This window comes from Tiliqua scincoides, chromosome 5, assembly GCF_035046505.1.
Source record: "Tiliqua scincoides isolate rTilSci1 chromosome 5, rTilSci1.hap2, whole genome shotgun sequence".
In the NCBI taxonomy this organism is placed as follows: Eukaryota; Metazoa; Chordata; class Lepidosauria; order Squamata; family Scincidae; genus Tiliqua; species Tiliqua scincoides.
Window position 1 is genome coordinate 20260884 of NC_089825.1, and position 15200 is coordinate 20276083.

The window sequence follows — 15200 nt, forward strand, 5'->3', positions numbered from 1 at the left end:
AATATTGTGATGAGGTCGCTAGTCCCTAGTGATCTGCCAGACAATTACCTGGATTTGAAATTATGGACGTTATGGAAGACACTTTAGAAGCATTAACAACCACAGACTGCATTTGCTGTCAGTAATAATAATGATAATAATGCCACCAACATCTGGTGAGCTGCGTCTAAGAACCAGTATAATAATAAATATTATTATACATTATAGGCTCAAATCCTAACTAGGTTTCCAGCAGTGAATTACCTGTGCCAAAGAGGCGAGTGATGCATCCTTCAGTTGGGTGGCAGTCACAGACGTCTTAAGGTAAGGGAATGTTTGTTCCTTAATATTGGAGCTGCTTTGCCCTTACTTTGGTGCTGTAAAGTTGGTTAAGATTGTGCCCTTAAGCATTGTTTCCTATCACTACTTTTACAAAGAAGTAAAACTAGATGTTCAAGACAGGGTTACCCTAGAAGAAGCAGAGCAGCTTCTCCAAACACTTTGGGCCATCAAAAGCATTCTTATTTTGGCAATGGAGCTGGGTGGTGGCAGCAGTATTGTGCTGGCTGCCTCTCACTGGCTCCATGAACTTTAGCAGGCTCTAAGCAGGGCATAGGTAGGAAAAGGGAGCTATTTGGGGCCCTGGTAGCTCTGAATGCCACAGAGATTTGCTGACCTGTTGCTCTCTGCTGAGACTCAGGAGACCTCAGGAGACCTTCCCAACCTTCCTGGGCTTGGGAAGAAGGAGGGAATGGCAAAATGCAAAAAAAGCGGTACTGGGTATTCTGCAACTGCATTCGTCCTTACCACATGTATCTGAGTCCTCCATTTCCATCGCATGCCAGCTCCAGCATGGTGGAAATGGAAACACTAGAGCATGACAGAGATGGAGAACTGGTTTTTCTATAAACAATCACCTCACAGTGTTATTGTGAGGCTGAATGACATGAGCATAATTCATATCACTTAGGGCCCAATCCTGTGCTCACCAGCTCACTGCTGCCACGCACTGTCGCAAACGTGCCATAAAGTGCAATTGCGAGCCCTTAGTGCTGGCCCAGCACTGGAGCTAGACCAGTGCTAGTGCCAGTGGATAACTGGTGCTTCAACACTCCGTGGTCGCCTGAACTGTCGGGTAGCGGAGAGGTAGGTGGGGACTTGGGGGGAGGCAGGGAGGAGGCATTCTGGGGCAGGGGAAGTTGGGGGGAGGGCAGGGAGAGTGTGGGGAGGAGGCGTTCCAGGGGAGGGAGTGGGGAGGGAGGAGGGTGGGACTGATGGAGCTCAGCTCCACCAGATCCTGAGCCCTGTGTCGAACCGCATGTTCTGACATAGGACTCTCTGATTCTGCAGCAGCTCCACAGCTGCCACAGAATCGAATAGCCCCATTGCGGGGCTACTTTCCTTACCCAGGGGAAGGGGATGAACGTCCCCTTCCCCCAAGGAGCCACCGGCAGCTGCCTGGTTGTGCTCAGGATGCCAATGCAACCATTTTTGGTGCCTGGCAGACCTGCATGCCAGGCAGTTTAGGCTTTGGCTATAAGGCTGCAATCTTATACATACTTGCCTGTGAGAGAGCCTCACTGAACCTACTTCTGAGTAGATAAGCAGATGATTGTGCTGTGTTATTGGTTGGCAACCTTCAGTCTTGAAAAACTATGGTATAAGCCTACAGCACCCGGTATTCCCAGGCGTTCTCCCATCCAAGTACTAACCAGGCCTGACCCTGCTTAGCTTCTGAGATCAGATGAGATCAGACTGTGTTATATCTGATGAATAACGCATAATTTGCTTTTCATATATCGAACCAAAAAATTATAAAAACTGACTTGCCAAAACATAAATGAACTCGGAGAACATATGGATCTCTGTCTTTTGCATATTCTCCAACTGATGTTGTTTACTGAGGTAGTCACCATTTTCTGGTACCTAACCCTGGTAAAAGACTGGCTTTCCATTTTGCTCTTATTTTGCCTTGGGGGAGATTTTGGAAATTTATTTTAGTGTGCACGCCAGGGTATTGGTTTCACTTCCACCACCTCATCTCCGACAACTGCCTATCCATACAGTAAATGCTGCAGAATATTTTGAGGTTCAGGTATTCTGTGATAAGTATAATCTCTATTGTAAGAAAACTTTCCATTAAACATTTACGGCCATGATCATTGACCTAGGACCTAGGGCTGGTCAAGTTATTACAGAATAAATTAAAGTGGTGTAAGACAAAGTGGAGCAGAGCCTTTGAAAATCTCCTCCCAGATTAAAAGGAACAAAGAATTTTGTAGCTCCTTAAAAGATGGGCAGTGTGAACCTGTTCGTGTCTACTTAGAAGTAATTCCCACTGACTGCACAATCTTATGTGTCTCTACTTGGAAATAAGCTCTATTGTATTCATGGTGGTTTATTCCCATGAAAGTGTGCATAGGATTGCAACCTGATTTAGGGCCCAATCCAATGTGGGCCGCATCAACCCAGCACTGGCGCATACTATTGCAAGCATGACATAAGGTACGCCTGCAACAGTCTACGCCAGTCTGGCACCAGAGTAGGCTCAGCATGAGCTTGCTGGGTGCCAGATGGAGGATGGTGGACCATCGCCCGGCAGAGGTAAGTCTGGGGGGGAGGCGTTCTGGGGCAGGGAAGGTATGGTGGGGGAGGGAGGGGGTGGAGATGGCAGTAGTCCCTGCCTCCATATCCTAACCGCTCTCCTGGCCCAGGGGACCCAACATGGGGCTCCTCGAATCTGTGCCTGTTCCATAGTGGGCACAGATCCAAGAAGACCCATTGAGGCCATCTGGAGCTTACATGGGATAAGGGAATATAAGCTCCCTTACCCTGAGTAGCCCCGGTGCTGCTTCCCAGCCCAGCTAGATGCAGCAATAACCATTTTGGGGCTGCTGTACTCCTATGCGCTAGGAAGCTTAGGAATGGGCGGTTACTTCCAAGTAAGTTTGTAAAGGATTGCCAGCCTAATAGAGTAGATTTATTGTGACAGAACATAAGAAAAGCCCTGCTGCGTTTGATCAAATCTTCATCAAGTCCAACATTTTGTTTGCCAGAAGGACCACAGATGGCTTAAGGATGTAAACATGCAGGCCATGAAGACCCTCCCCTGCTATCACTCCCCACATCCCAACCAAACATCTGATGAAAAGGACTCTAGTTCATGTAAGAGTATGTTAACAATAAGGCTGCAAACCTATACACACTTTTCTGGGGATAAGTCATGCATAGGTTTGTGCTGTAAATCTATTCATCTTAAAATGCCACAAGACTTTGTTGTTTTGCTAAACAAAACCAGCAACTTCTCTGGAAATGGTTAGTAGGTTAAACAAGGATATCTGCAAAACTGACCAAATATTTCCATCTCAGACAGCAATAGAAAACAAATTGCCAGAAAATTCTATCTTACTTGGCTCCATTTATTATCTAAGGCTGCAATCCTTGTGACAAAAAAGGAAAATCAATGACCAGGTAACATCTGAATAAATAAAGTTTCTGCTTGTAGCCATGCTGTTAGGCCCAAGTGCCAGGCCCAAGCTGTAACCAACTTTAATTAGTGCATACCAGGCCTGGGAGGACTGTGGAGGAGGCCACTTCACAGGGCCCTCTGATATCCTACCAAGTGGGCTTCAAGGCCAACTTGATTAACAACAGGGTTCAGCTGTGAACATCTCAGGTTGGGAGGGGGGATTCCACCAGAAGGCTTGTGGCACATCCACCCCTAGAATGTTCGGCTGGAACCAAGTTCTGATTGGTGGATGGGTCAGGAGACCTATAAAGGTGAGGGAGAAGAGTTTCTTTTGTTCTAGCTTTGTCTCTGGCTGAGAGGGCCTGAGATCCTTGAGCACCCTGACAAGAGTGACCCAACTTGACTGCAGCAGATTGGACTTTGGAAAGCAAAGACTTTGGTGAGTCATGGTTAGAGCTAGGAGTTAGTTGTTATTGTTTTATTAGTGCTGGGTGTTGTTTTGTATTGGTGTTTTTTCTAAATGCCTAAAATCTTGACTGATGCAGTGCTGTCTGTATAACTATTCTTTAACATTTATTCAATAAATCCTACTTATTACAACTGGCTGGATTATTGGGACTGGAGAGGTCGGAGGTAATGGTTGTGGTTGACAATCCAGTGTGTCTGGGGTGGACCTTGGAGTAGTGGGGGTCTGCTCCACAATTTAAGCCGAGCCCAAGGGGGCATAGGCTGGAGTACGACTCAGGGGAGGGTTCCCCAAATTTGGCCTGGCTACCAGGACTGGAAGCTCTGTGGTTTAGGAGCTATTTGGCAGCTGGATTTGGAAAGATCCATGGGGGGGTGCCAAGGGACTATAGTGGTTTATGGTCACTCGATCACCCTCAAGACAATAAAGTGATTACATGGTCATTAAGGAGGGGGGGGGGGTCTGGTTTTGTCACAATCCTAACCACACTTTCCTGAGAGTAAGCTCCATTGACCAAAATAGGACTTACTTCTGAGTAGACCTGGTTAGGATTGTGCCCTAAGAATTAGAGAAAAAACCTATTTACCCTTCCAGATTATTTTATGTTGCGTACATTGTTTTACAAGTAGACACGCATAGCTGTATTTTCTTCAAATGTTCTATGCCATTAAGTAATGATCATGCAGTGGTGGTCCTGGCCACTGTGCTGCCCTGGAGTGAGTCTGGAAATGCCCCCAATCAGTTGCGTGACCTCTGGAGGCATTCTGAGGGCTGGGGAGGTCACATAGTGCTCCCCCGGCATCAGAATGCCTTCTAAGGCCTCTGGAGGGCCTTAAAATGTTACTTCCAGTAGGGCCCTCAAAACACCTCTGCGTGGGGAAGCAGCATGCCCAGGTGGCCCTCAGGGTGGCACCGCTGGCGGACAGCGGTGCCATCCCAGCCATGCTGCCTAGGAGCAATTGCACCCGCTTCCCCCCTTTCCCCCCCAGTACGCCACTGTGCTCATGAGATATTTGGCCCTTATAGTACTACGGGCACTCCTATGTGTTTTTACATATTTATAGAGTGAGTGCATACATGTGTGCCTCTTTTAAGAGAACATCTTATTTAAGATGACATAGAAGAAATAGGCTTCCTCTCCAGTCTGTAGACTATCCACTATTGGAAGAAAATGTTTTTTTATTTATTGCATCATTTTAATAGATTGCTTAGGCAGAATTTAACAGAGCAATCCTATACATGTTTACTCAGAAGAAAGTCTCATTGTACTCAGTGTACTCTCAGCTAACAGGATTGCAACCAAAGTGTATTATCACATTTGTCACATTTAAAGAATTCAACATACAGATGTGCCCTGGTAGCCGCTGGGGTTGTGTTCCAGACTCCCCCATGGATACTTGAAACCATGGATACACCTTTTTAAAAGGGGAAATGTTTAAAAAATCTTAGTACAACAAGATTTTTTAGAAGTTCCCCTGTCTTTTTAAGAGTTGTCCCTGGTATCCATGGATAACTGAAACCGCAGATACAGAATCCATGGATACTGGGGCTTGCCTTACTGCAGGACTATATGCACCATTGAAAATGTATGATGACAGCTCTCGCTTGGATAGCTATTCAAATGACTCATTGTAAAAGTATCCCCAGCATTCCACAGTCTCCAAGCAACTGTCAGATTACTTAGCCTCTCCAGGACAGTGACACTTTTGGAATGAGTGGCAATGACATCACAGTACATCAGGAGAACTGGAGGCAAAGTTGTCTCTCTTTTGAAGTGACAGACTTTGCTCTCACATTTCAAGGAGTTCTAAAGCGAGCAAGGGTGCAAACAGAATTCTTCTGAGTTCTGAACACCTGCTATACAATTCAGAAACTGAAGGCCAATTCTAATCTGTGCTGGTGCAGTGGGTCCCAGGGCCCTTGAGAGGGGGGTGCAGGGGGTAAAGTGTACCTGGGCCCAGGGTCAAAAAGCAGGCCCTGGAGCCAAAGGAGGGAGCCTGGGGTAAAAAGGGGGCCTGGAAGCCAAAGGAAGAGAGCCAGAAATTTTGTGGGATCTCTGGAATGTTTGCATATATTGTGTGAAGACCAGCATTCACACTTTGTGTAAGCCTATGTGGTTTTATATATAGTAATTTGTAGAAATTCTGATCCAATGGATTTGGAAATAATGATCCAATGGAGAAGGGAAGGGCCCAAAGGACACTTTGTCCCCCCTGATAAAGTTCCTCTGCACTTCCCTTCCCCAAGCAGGGCAGCCTTGTGCAGGGTCTGTGGGGAAAGAGACCTGCAGAGAAGTGGGAGGGCAGCAGCCCGCTCTTGGGTCACTGGCAACAAAGGCCAAGACCACCCTTCTTAGAGGGGGAAGTGTTTTGAAACTTATGGACTGAGCAAGGAGAATGAGAGTTTGTGCAGAGGACAGAGAGGAATGCCTGCTGAGCCCAGGGACTACGTTTCACAACAGGCCCTGCTGTGATTGGGGACTTTGGCCCTGAAAGGGGAGGAGGCCTTGCCAGAGGCTGGGAGTGAGAAGGCCTGGGCCCAGGGAGAGAGGAGAGGCCTTGGGAGAGGGTGAAGGCTTGGGAGTGAAGTCGCCACCCAGCGAGGACTGGAAGCTGCAGGGTCTTGGCGATGGGCAGAGAGCAAATGGAGAAGCAGAGCTGAGGCTCCTGGTGGCGGAGGCTGCGCTGGGAGGACAGGAAGAAGGGCCTGCTGGACTCCCTTCTGCCCCTGTGCAGTGGGGCCTCTGCTGGACTGACAGCCACAGGGGCCTGGCTCAAGGCCTCATGCCACCCCCTTTGTGTGGTTATTCCCCCCCCCCCCAGGGATTGCCAGTCCCCCTGCCTCGCCTGACCCATTAAACCAGCTGTTCTGCTGGGCCAGCTATTGGGGTGATTGCTGGAAACAGCCCCCCCCCCCGCCCAGTGCAAAGCTCCCAACCAGGACTATGGCCTTGTTCTTTGTTCAGCTAGAGAACAGCCAGAAGGGAAGGCACTGATGCCTCCATTGCGGTTCTGTTTGCAAATGACAAAATGGTGTCTAGGCACTGAACTCAAACGTAGGGAGGCTGGCATTTCTCCATTAGAGCTCAAAGGCCTGGAGGCTGTCCTATTTCCTGACCTCTGTCTCAAGAGAAGGAGCCAGCTTGGCGAGTACTGGGAGGTGAAACACCAACGCGAGCCTCTGTGCACAAAGGAGGGAAAGAGCAGCTCTTGGCGCTGCTGGCCTTGGAGGCACAAAAGTGAGCACAGCCTCCGTTCGAGGACGGAGCTCCAGCCATCAGGACAAATGTTAGTTGGCTTCCAGCCATCAGGAGTCAGGATTAAGAGCCATGATGTTCTTCCGTGACTCTGCCTGCCCTTTCCAGCCATCACTTCAACTAGTGGGAAGGGAATCAAGTCAATTAATGAAGCAGGTATAAAAGGTTAAAAAACTCACACGGGTCTCCCTTCTCTTCCTAACAGATAGCAGACAAACGGAGTCAAAGCAAACCCAGTCAGACTCTTTGGGAACAGAAATGGCTGCTGCCCGTTCAGGCCAGGTAAGGGGGACTGGCAGCTTGGGCTTTTCCCCCTGTAGCATTTCCAGCCACATCTTTCTGCCTCAGTCTGGACTCTTTGTACTATACTTGTTTCCTTACTACTACCCCACCACCAACAACAACAACATTCCCTACACCCTCAAGTCGTCCTTCTCCAGGGTTCCTCCGGGAAGCCCAGCTAATCTACCCCATCCCTCCTTACATTGCATTTTCCCCATCTCTGCACTTCTCCTTCACAGGAATTTCTCCCCCCCCCAATCCACTTCCTTTTAACTAACCTTTCTTAGGGCTCCACTGTGCATGCATGTTGGTGGTAGGCAGTAGCATAGCTAGGTCATTTGACACCTGGGGCCCATAAATTTTTGTCACCCCATAAGACTTACTCAGTTAATTAACCACATTTTTATACTACCTTTCCTCTAAGAAGCTCAGGGTGGTGTGCATGGTTTCTCCCCTTATTTTGTTCTCCCAACAACCCTGTGAAGTAGGTGAGACTGAGATAGTAATAATCATGACATGAAATGAATAATAATAATGGCCAGAAAATAAATGCAGTGAATATTTTCCCACAAACAGTAGATGAAATTCTGCATCGAATGGTATATAACATGATGGTATTACTGCTAAAAGCCCCAATTTCCACAACTTTGGTCATTAGCGTGTCACTCCCCCCCCCATATGTCTCATTGATTCATTTTGAGTTAAGGCAGTGGTTCTCAAACTTTTAACACTGGGACCCACTTTTTAGAATGATAATCTGTCCAGGACCCACCAGAAGTGATGTCTTGGCTGAAAGTGACACCATCAAGCAAATTAAAATATATAATTATAAATAATTAAATTAAAGAAAAGCAAATAATTAAATAATGGAAAGTCAGCCCTGTTTCTCCAAGTGAATTGTCTCTGTAGCCTGCCTGCAATAACACCCCCCCATATATAAATGAGTGAGATTTTCAGCGCTCCCCAGTGCCCACCTTACCAGCTCAAGTCTCTGCTTTATTCTTTTTTTTTTGGGGGGGGGGGGGAGGTTGCTGCCTTCTGGAGCATTTGTTGAGCTCCACTTTCATTAGATCGAGACCATGCTGCTAGCCTTGCATTCCCTTGTGCTCAACTTGACCAGGAGCCAATGTAAGTTTGCTTACTTGAGAGTAAATGCAACCGTGTGGCTTAGTTTCACTTTCCATAGGGCTCAATACATTTGTCAGAAGGAGGGACTTCCTTCTTGGGTGTTTTCGGGGGGCTTCGTTCATCAAATCAAGACTATTCTGGTGTCATTGGATTCCTCTCGGCCTGTCCTTTCCGAAGAACTAAGGCAAGTTTGCCTACTCACGAGTAAAGGTGCAATATGACTCGGTTTCACTTTCCATAGAGATCCATGCATTTTTTTGTTTTCCTGTTTTTTGGCCCTAACTTTTGATAGAACTGAGGTATTTCGCTTTGGTTTTCTTCATTGCATTCTACTGGAAATTCTGCATCCAACGGTATATAGCATGATGGTATTAGGATTAGCAATTTCGATCACTTGTGGTGTCACCCCCCCCCCAAGGCTGGTACCTATGGCGGACCACCCCCTGCCCCTCGCTAGCTATGCCACTGGTGGTAGAAGTCCCCCTGTATAGTTTAAAAGTGGGCATGTCAGAATTGTGCATCCCAGTTGAACCCCATTTTTGTTCTTATGCACTTTTATTAAACTTTGGTACACCTTAATACTTGCCAAAGTACATAGAGGGGCCATTATCTTCAATACGAGATCCCTCCACATCATTGCTTTCCCCCTTGTGTGCACATTTTACATGGGTTGGTAAAAAGCACTGCTGGTAACATTGTGCAGGGGCTCGAGTGGGTGGACACCCACCCGGACAATCCCACCACAGCCAGAGCAGCAGAAAGTGAGGACACGTTTTTGAAAGTGGGGAAAGTGATGGGGATTATAATGTGAGAAAGGAGCTACACCAATACCAGGTTGACCAGACATCCTCTTTTTCCAGGATATGTACTCTTCTTTAGCATCGTTTCCTGGAAAAGAACTTAAATGTCCTCCTTTTCCCTGTGAGCGAGCCCTGCAGGCAGTGCATAGCCTTCTTGTAATTAATAAATTACATGTCATCCCTTGTTATCCACTAGGGTTTCATTCCAGAAAAAAAACAATGGATTAAACAACAGTAGAAAAATAGATTCAAAGACCCACTGCTCCTAATGGAGTAAGATTGTGTCTTGACATTTGCAGAGGTTTGATTCTGGTATCCCTGCTGATACCATAAAAATGTGTTAAATAAAAGCAGTTTAACAAAATTAAAAAGTGCATCCCTTACAATTGTGGTTTAAAACAGCTTTTCTTACTGTTGCAGAGAGTTAGGGCCCAATTCTATCTAATTTTCCAGTGCTGGTGCTGCTGCACCAATGGGTATGCACTGCTTCCTGTGTTTGGAAAGGCAGTCACAGAGGCCTCCTCAAAGTATGGGAACATTTGCTCCCTTACCTGCATTGCAGCTAAGCAATCCCTTAGCTTAGCAATCCCTTAGCTGCATTGCAGCTGCACTGGTGCTGGAAAGTTGGATAGGATAGGGCCCTCAGGCAGCAATTAGAACTCCTGCTTTTGCCTGGTTCAGCTGAAGATGACTGTGAGCCCAATCCTATGGATGTTTACTCAGAGTAAGTCCCATTACAGTCAAGGGGGTTTACTCCCAGGAAAGTGTAGATAGGATTGTGTCCTGTCTCTCCACAACAGTAAGAAAAGCAGTTTTTTAAACTGTGATTTTAAAGGGATGCATTTTTTCCCCTTATCCAGGGATCGGCACATTCCTTCTCATTTGCAGTGGCCGTTCGTTTTGAGTCAAATCTGTGTATTAAAAAATCCATGTATAACAAGGTTGGACCTGTATATGTAATATAGTTTTAAATTTAATAATATAGTGTTTAAATTAACCACAGGAAATCAACATATGAGTGCTTTTAGCTTTTATTTTGTTATGCCCTACATTTTGGGGTGCTTTGTCACCTTTTGCAGTTATGTCATCTAGTCATTCTTCACCATGCACAAGGTTCTCAGTCCCGGGTATGTTTTCCTGGGAATATGCCCTATTGGAAGCACTGGGGCTTACTTCTAGGCTTGCGTGCATAGGCTTTTGGGGTCAATTTGGAAGCTGGAATGGAAGGATCCTCTATGTCTCCTTTCAGGAAACTTGGAAATCTACATTGGAGGTGGAAGCCAAAAAGAGGGAAATGCAAAGTTGAGAGGGAACATGTGTGAGAATGGGATTTCAAATTTAGAATGTTTTGTCCTTTCATGGAAACCTGAATACATTTCTCCCTTTGGATTTCAGTCATGGCCTAGGTAGGTCCAGTGTTGCTCATAGGACATTTCTCCTTTTTCTTTCAGGGTCTGATTTCATTCACAGAGATAGCTGTGTATTTCAGCAGTGAAGAGTGGGCTCTGCTGAGTCCACCTCAAAGGCTCCTATATGAGACCATCATGATGGAGAATTATGAAAATGATATCTTTGTAGGTAAGGAGGATCCTTTGGCTCTGAATTCATAATGCCCCAGATTGGAACCTCTTCTCCATTGGATGTAGCCAAGGGGAGTTGGTGGCTGGGCTGCATGACCTGGGCCCAACATCTTTCCCTTCTAGCCAGCCCAGATCTGCATCTTTTGATGAGGAGGGAGCCCCAACCTGGTGCCATAAATGAGCTGGTAATCCCTTGGCTGCCCTTTGGAGGAGGTGGATATGGTTTGGAAAGCACTTCTGCCTGTGTTTGGGCTCTCCTTCTGTGTGCAGGACCCATTTGAGCAAGAAACAGTTTAGAGCAGGGGTGCCCAAACCCCAGCCCTGGGGCCACTTGCGGCCCTCAAGGCCTCTCAATGTGGCCCTCGGGGAGCCCCCCCAGTCTTCAATGAGCCTCTGGCCCTCTGGAGATTTGTTAGAGCCCATGCTGACCCGACGCAACTGCTCTCAGCATGAGGGTGACTATTTGACCTTTTGCGTGAGTTGTGGGATAAGGGCTCCCTCCACTGCTTGTTGTTTCACATCTGTGATGCAGTAGCAGCAGCAAAGGAAAGGCCAGCCTTGCTTTGTGCAAGGCCTTTTATAGGCCTTGAGTTATTGTAAGACCTTCATTCATTCATATAAGTTCATCTTTAATGTATTCATTTATGTAAACTTATGTAAATTTATTCAAATTTTAAATGTAAATTAATTCTTTTTTTCCCCAGCCCCTGACACAGTGTCAGAGAGATGATGTGGCCCTCCTGCCAAAAACTTTGGACACCCCTAGTTTAGAGCAGTGGTTCTAAAACATTTTAAGCGCTGGGACCCACTTTTTAGAATGACAATCCTTTGGGACCACAGAAAGTGATATCATTACCCTAGAAGTGATGTTATGGTGGGAAGTGACATCATCAAGAGGGGAAAATTGTAACAATCCTAGGCTGCAATCCTATTCGCACTTACCGTTTTGTCTTGGGATTCCACAGCACAGTCAGTCTTTTCTCTCCTCTCCCTATGCCATAGAAACTCCAGACTGTTTAGTTAGATTCACCCTTTGTTTTCTTGTTTCACCATGTGTGTGTGTGTACATGTGTGTGTTAGATGATGATGTCATTTTACAGAGGCAGGAATGGTTTTATTTACCTAGATGATTTTTAAATAATTGTGTTGACCCATATACAGTAAATGGTAATTGTAGTTATTTATCATTTTCTTATTTTTTTGTACAGTATATCAAGTGTGTGTGTGTGTGTGTGTGTGTGTGTTATTATTATAATTTATTAACAGTATTTATATACCGCTTTTCAACAAAATGTTCACAAAGCTTCAAAGATCCCTGTTAGACACTCTGCTCCCCCCTGACTCAGGGACACCAGGGGTCATGAACATCATGCTTCCCCAAAGAGTTTCAGTTTATTCCTTTAGTTTCTTACTGCATTTCTCTTATTTCAGCAGCATCAGTTTGGGACCACATTGGAAGAAAGAAGGGGCAGCGAAGAGCCAACACAGGGGAGAAGCCCTTTGAGTGCCAGGAGTGTGGAAAGACCTTCAGTTACAGTAGTGTACTTAAGATCCACCAGAGAACCCACACAGGGGAGAAGCCCTTTGAGTGCCAGGAGTGTGGAAAGGCCTTCAGTCACAGTGATGATCTTATAAGCCATCGTAGAAGCCACACGGGAGAAACCCTTTGAGTGCCAGGTGTGTGGAAAGGCCTTCCGTCGGAGTTCTCAACTTTTGAACACCAGAGAACCCACACAGGGGAAAAGCCCTTTGAGTGCCAGGAGTGTGGAAAGACCTTCAGTTACAGTAGTGCACTTAAGATCCACCAGAGAACCCACACAGGGAAGAGCCCTTTGAGTGCCAGGAGAGTGGAAAGGCCTTCAGTCAGACTGGTCATCTTATAAACCGTCATGGAACCCACAAAGGGGAGCAGCTGTTTGAGTGCCAGGAGTGTGGAAAGACCTTCAGTTACAGTAGTGCGCTTAAGATCCACCAGAGAACCCACACAGGGGAGAAGCCCTTTGAGTGCCAGGAGTTTGGAAAGACCTTTAGTCAGACTGGTCATCTTATAAACCATCATAGAACCCACACGGGGGAGAAACCGTTTGAGTGCCAGGAGTGTGGAAAGACCTTCAGTTACAGTAGTGCACTTAAGATCCACCAGAGAACCCACACAGGGGAGAAACCCTATAAGTGCCAGGAGTGTGGAAAGGCCTTCAGTCAAAGTGGTGATCTTATAAGCCATTGTAGAACCCACACAGGGGAGAAACCCTTTGAGTGCCAGGAGTGTGAAAAGGCCTTCCATCGGAGTTCTCAACTTATTAAACACCAGAGAACCCACACAGGGGAGAAGCCCTTTGAGTGCCAGGAATGTGGAAAGACCTTCAGTTACAGTAGTGCACTTAAGATCCACCAGAGAACCCATACAGGAGAGAAGCCCTTTGAGTGCCAGGAGTGTGGAAAGACCTTCAGTCAGACTGGTCATCTTATAAACCATCATAGAACCCATAAAGGGGAGAAGCTGTTTGAGTGCCAGGAGTGTGGAAAGACCTTCAGTTACAGTAGTGTACTTAAGATCCACCAGAGAACCCACACAGGGGAGAAACCCTATCAGTGGCAGGAGTGTGGAAAGGCCTTCAGTCAGAGTTCTCATCTTTTTGGACACCAGAGAACCCACTCAGGAGAGAACCTTAGACAGCTTAGGAGTATTAAAATTGGTTTTCAGTCAGGCAACAAAAGTTGAGTCCCTTTTTGCATCAAATAACTGATGTCTTAAAAATTCCTGCTATTTCCGCAGTGTTCATTTGGAATGTAGATGAAGTATTTTGCTTGTTCTTGTTTTTCAAAAAATAAAATGTGTAAAAATTGTAATTTTTTTAAATATTTTAATTGTAAAAATTAATTGTTGGAATCTATGAACTGAGTTTTGCTCAGTCATTGACCAATTTGGGGTCCAGCAACAATCACTACAATACAACGAACCCTCAATTTAACAGACCTTGATTACACAGACTTCAGAATTCGATTTCACAGATCTCAGAAATGGACAATTTCTCTTCTATTGAAAGTTAGTTTTATACGTTTTGCAGATGTGCATCTCCATTGACTTCAGTGTTTTTAATGGACTTTCAGCATTAACTGAACCCCTTCCTATTATTCCATTAAATTGAGGGTTCACTGCACTACCAACTACGTTTTCTTTATTAGGATCTACCTGTATGACTGAAATTCCCAGCACACAAGGGGAAACTGAACTTGCTGCATGACCACGCCTTGCTGACGGTCAGAACCAGACCTGCACTCACTCAGGGCCCAATTCTGTGCTCAGCGGCATGGGCCCATGCCGCTGAGCACTGTCACAAACGTGCCATAAGGCACATTTGCCAGCCTCACTGCCGGGCTCCTGCTGTTGCTAGCCCAGCGCTGGCCGGTGCTGGGCTAGCGTGGGCGGTTTCCCAGCTTCTGCAGCTTGGCGGTTTCCAGACTGCCGAACTGCAGAACAGTAGGCGGAGGTGGGGAGGAGGCATTCCGGGGAGGGGAGGCTGGTGGGGGGCAGAGAGCGGGCGGGAAGGAGGCATGACGGGGAGGCGTGAGGTGGGGAGGAGGGTGGGCTGGAGGCATGCCGGGGGGAAGGATGGGAGATGGGTCTGTGGAGCTCTGCTCCGCAGGATCCAGGGCACTCGTGTAGGGCTGCGCGCCCTACGCAAGTGCCTTTACCTTACCACTGACCTTTTGGTCAGCGGTAAAGTGAGTAGCCCCATTGCGGGGCTGCTTACCTTACTCGGGGGAAGGGGACGAAAGTCCCCTTCTCCCGAGGCATCTCCTTTGGTAGCTTGGGAGGCGCAGGATCCAGTGGCAGCCCTTCCGGTGCCTCCGAGCCTGGGCACCCTGGGCAGCTCAGGACTGGACTGCTCGATACCAATAGTCTTTGGAAGAGCTGGAGATGGTGTCATTATTTGGAGCCACAGCTGACCCTGCTCCTTATGCCATTCAAGTAAGGGATCTCAAGCAGCCCTTAATTGAAAAGTTATCTTTGGAGGATATGCAGGTGTTACCAGCATAATCTGTACATGTTTGGTGGATGTCCAGGTGGACAATTAGGCAGGGGCCCTGTCAGAGCGGAGCCCATGGGAGAGGCCCAGGGCAAAGAGGGGACCCGGGAGACAAAAGAGGGAGCCTGGAAATTTCCTACTCACAGCCCACTTGGGGTTCCTGGAACTGCTTGGCCTTAGCTGCTGCTGACATCACCCCATCTCCAACC

General features: G+C 46.9%; 1 pseudogene; it reads left to right on the top strand.

Moving 5' to 3' along the window:
* The first annotated feature begins 235 nt into the window (after positions 1 to 235).
* LOC136652134 (zinc finger protein 345-like) lies at positions 236 to 13717 on the top strand (annotated as a pseudogene).
* Positions 13718 to 15200: the final 1483 nt, after the last annotated feature.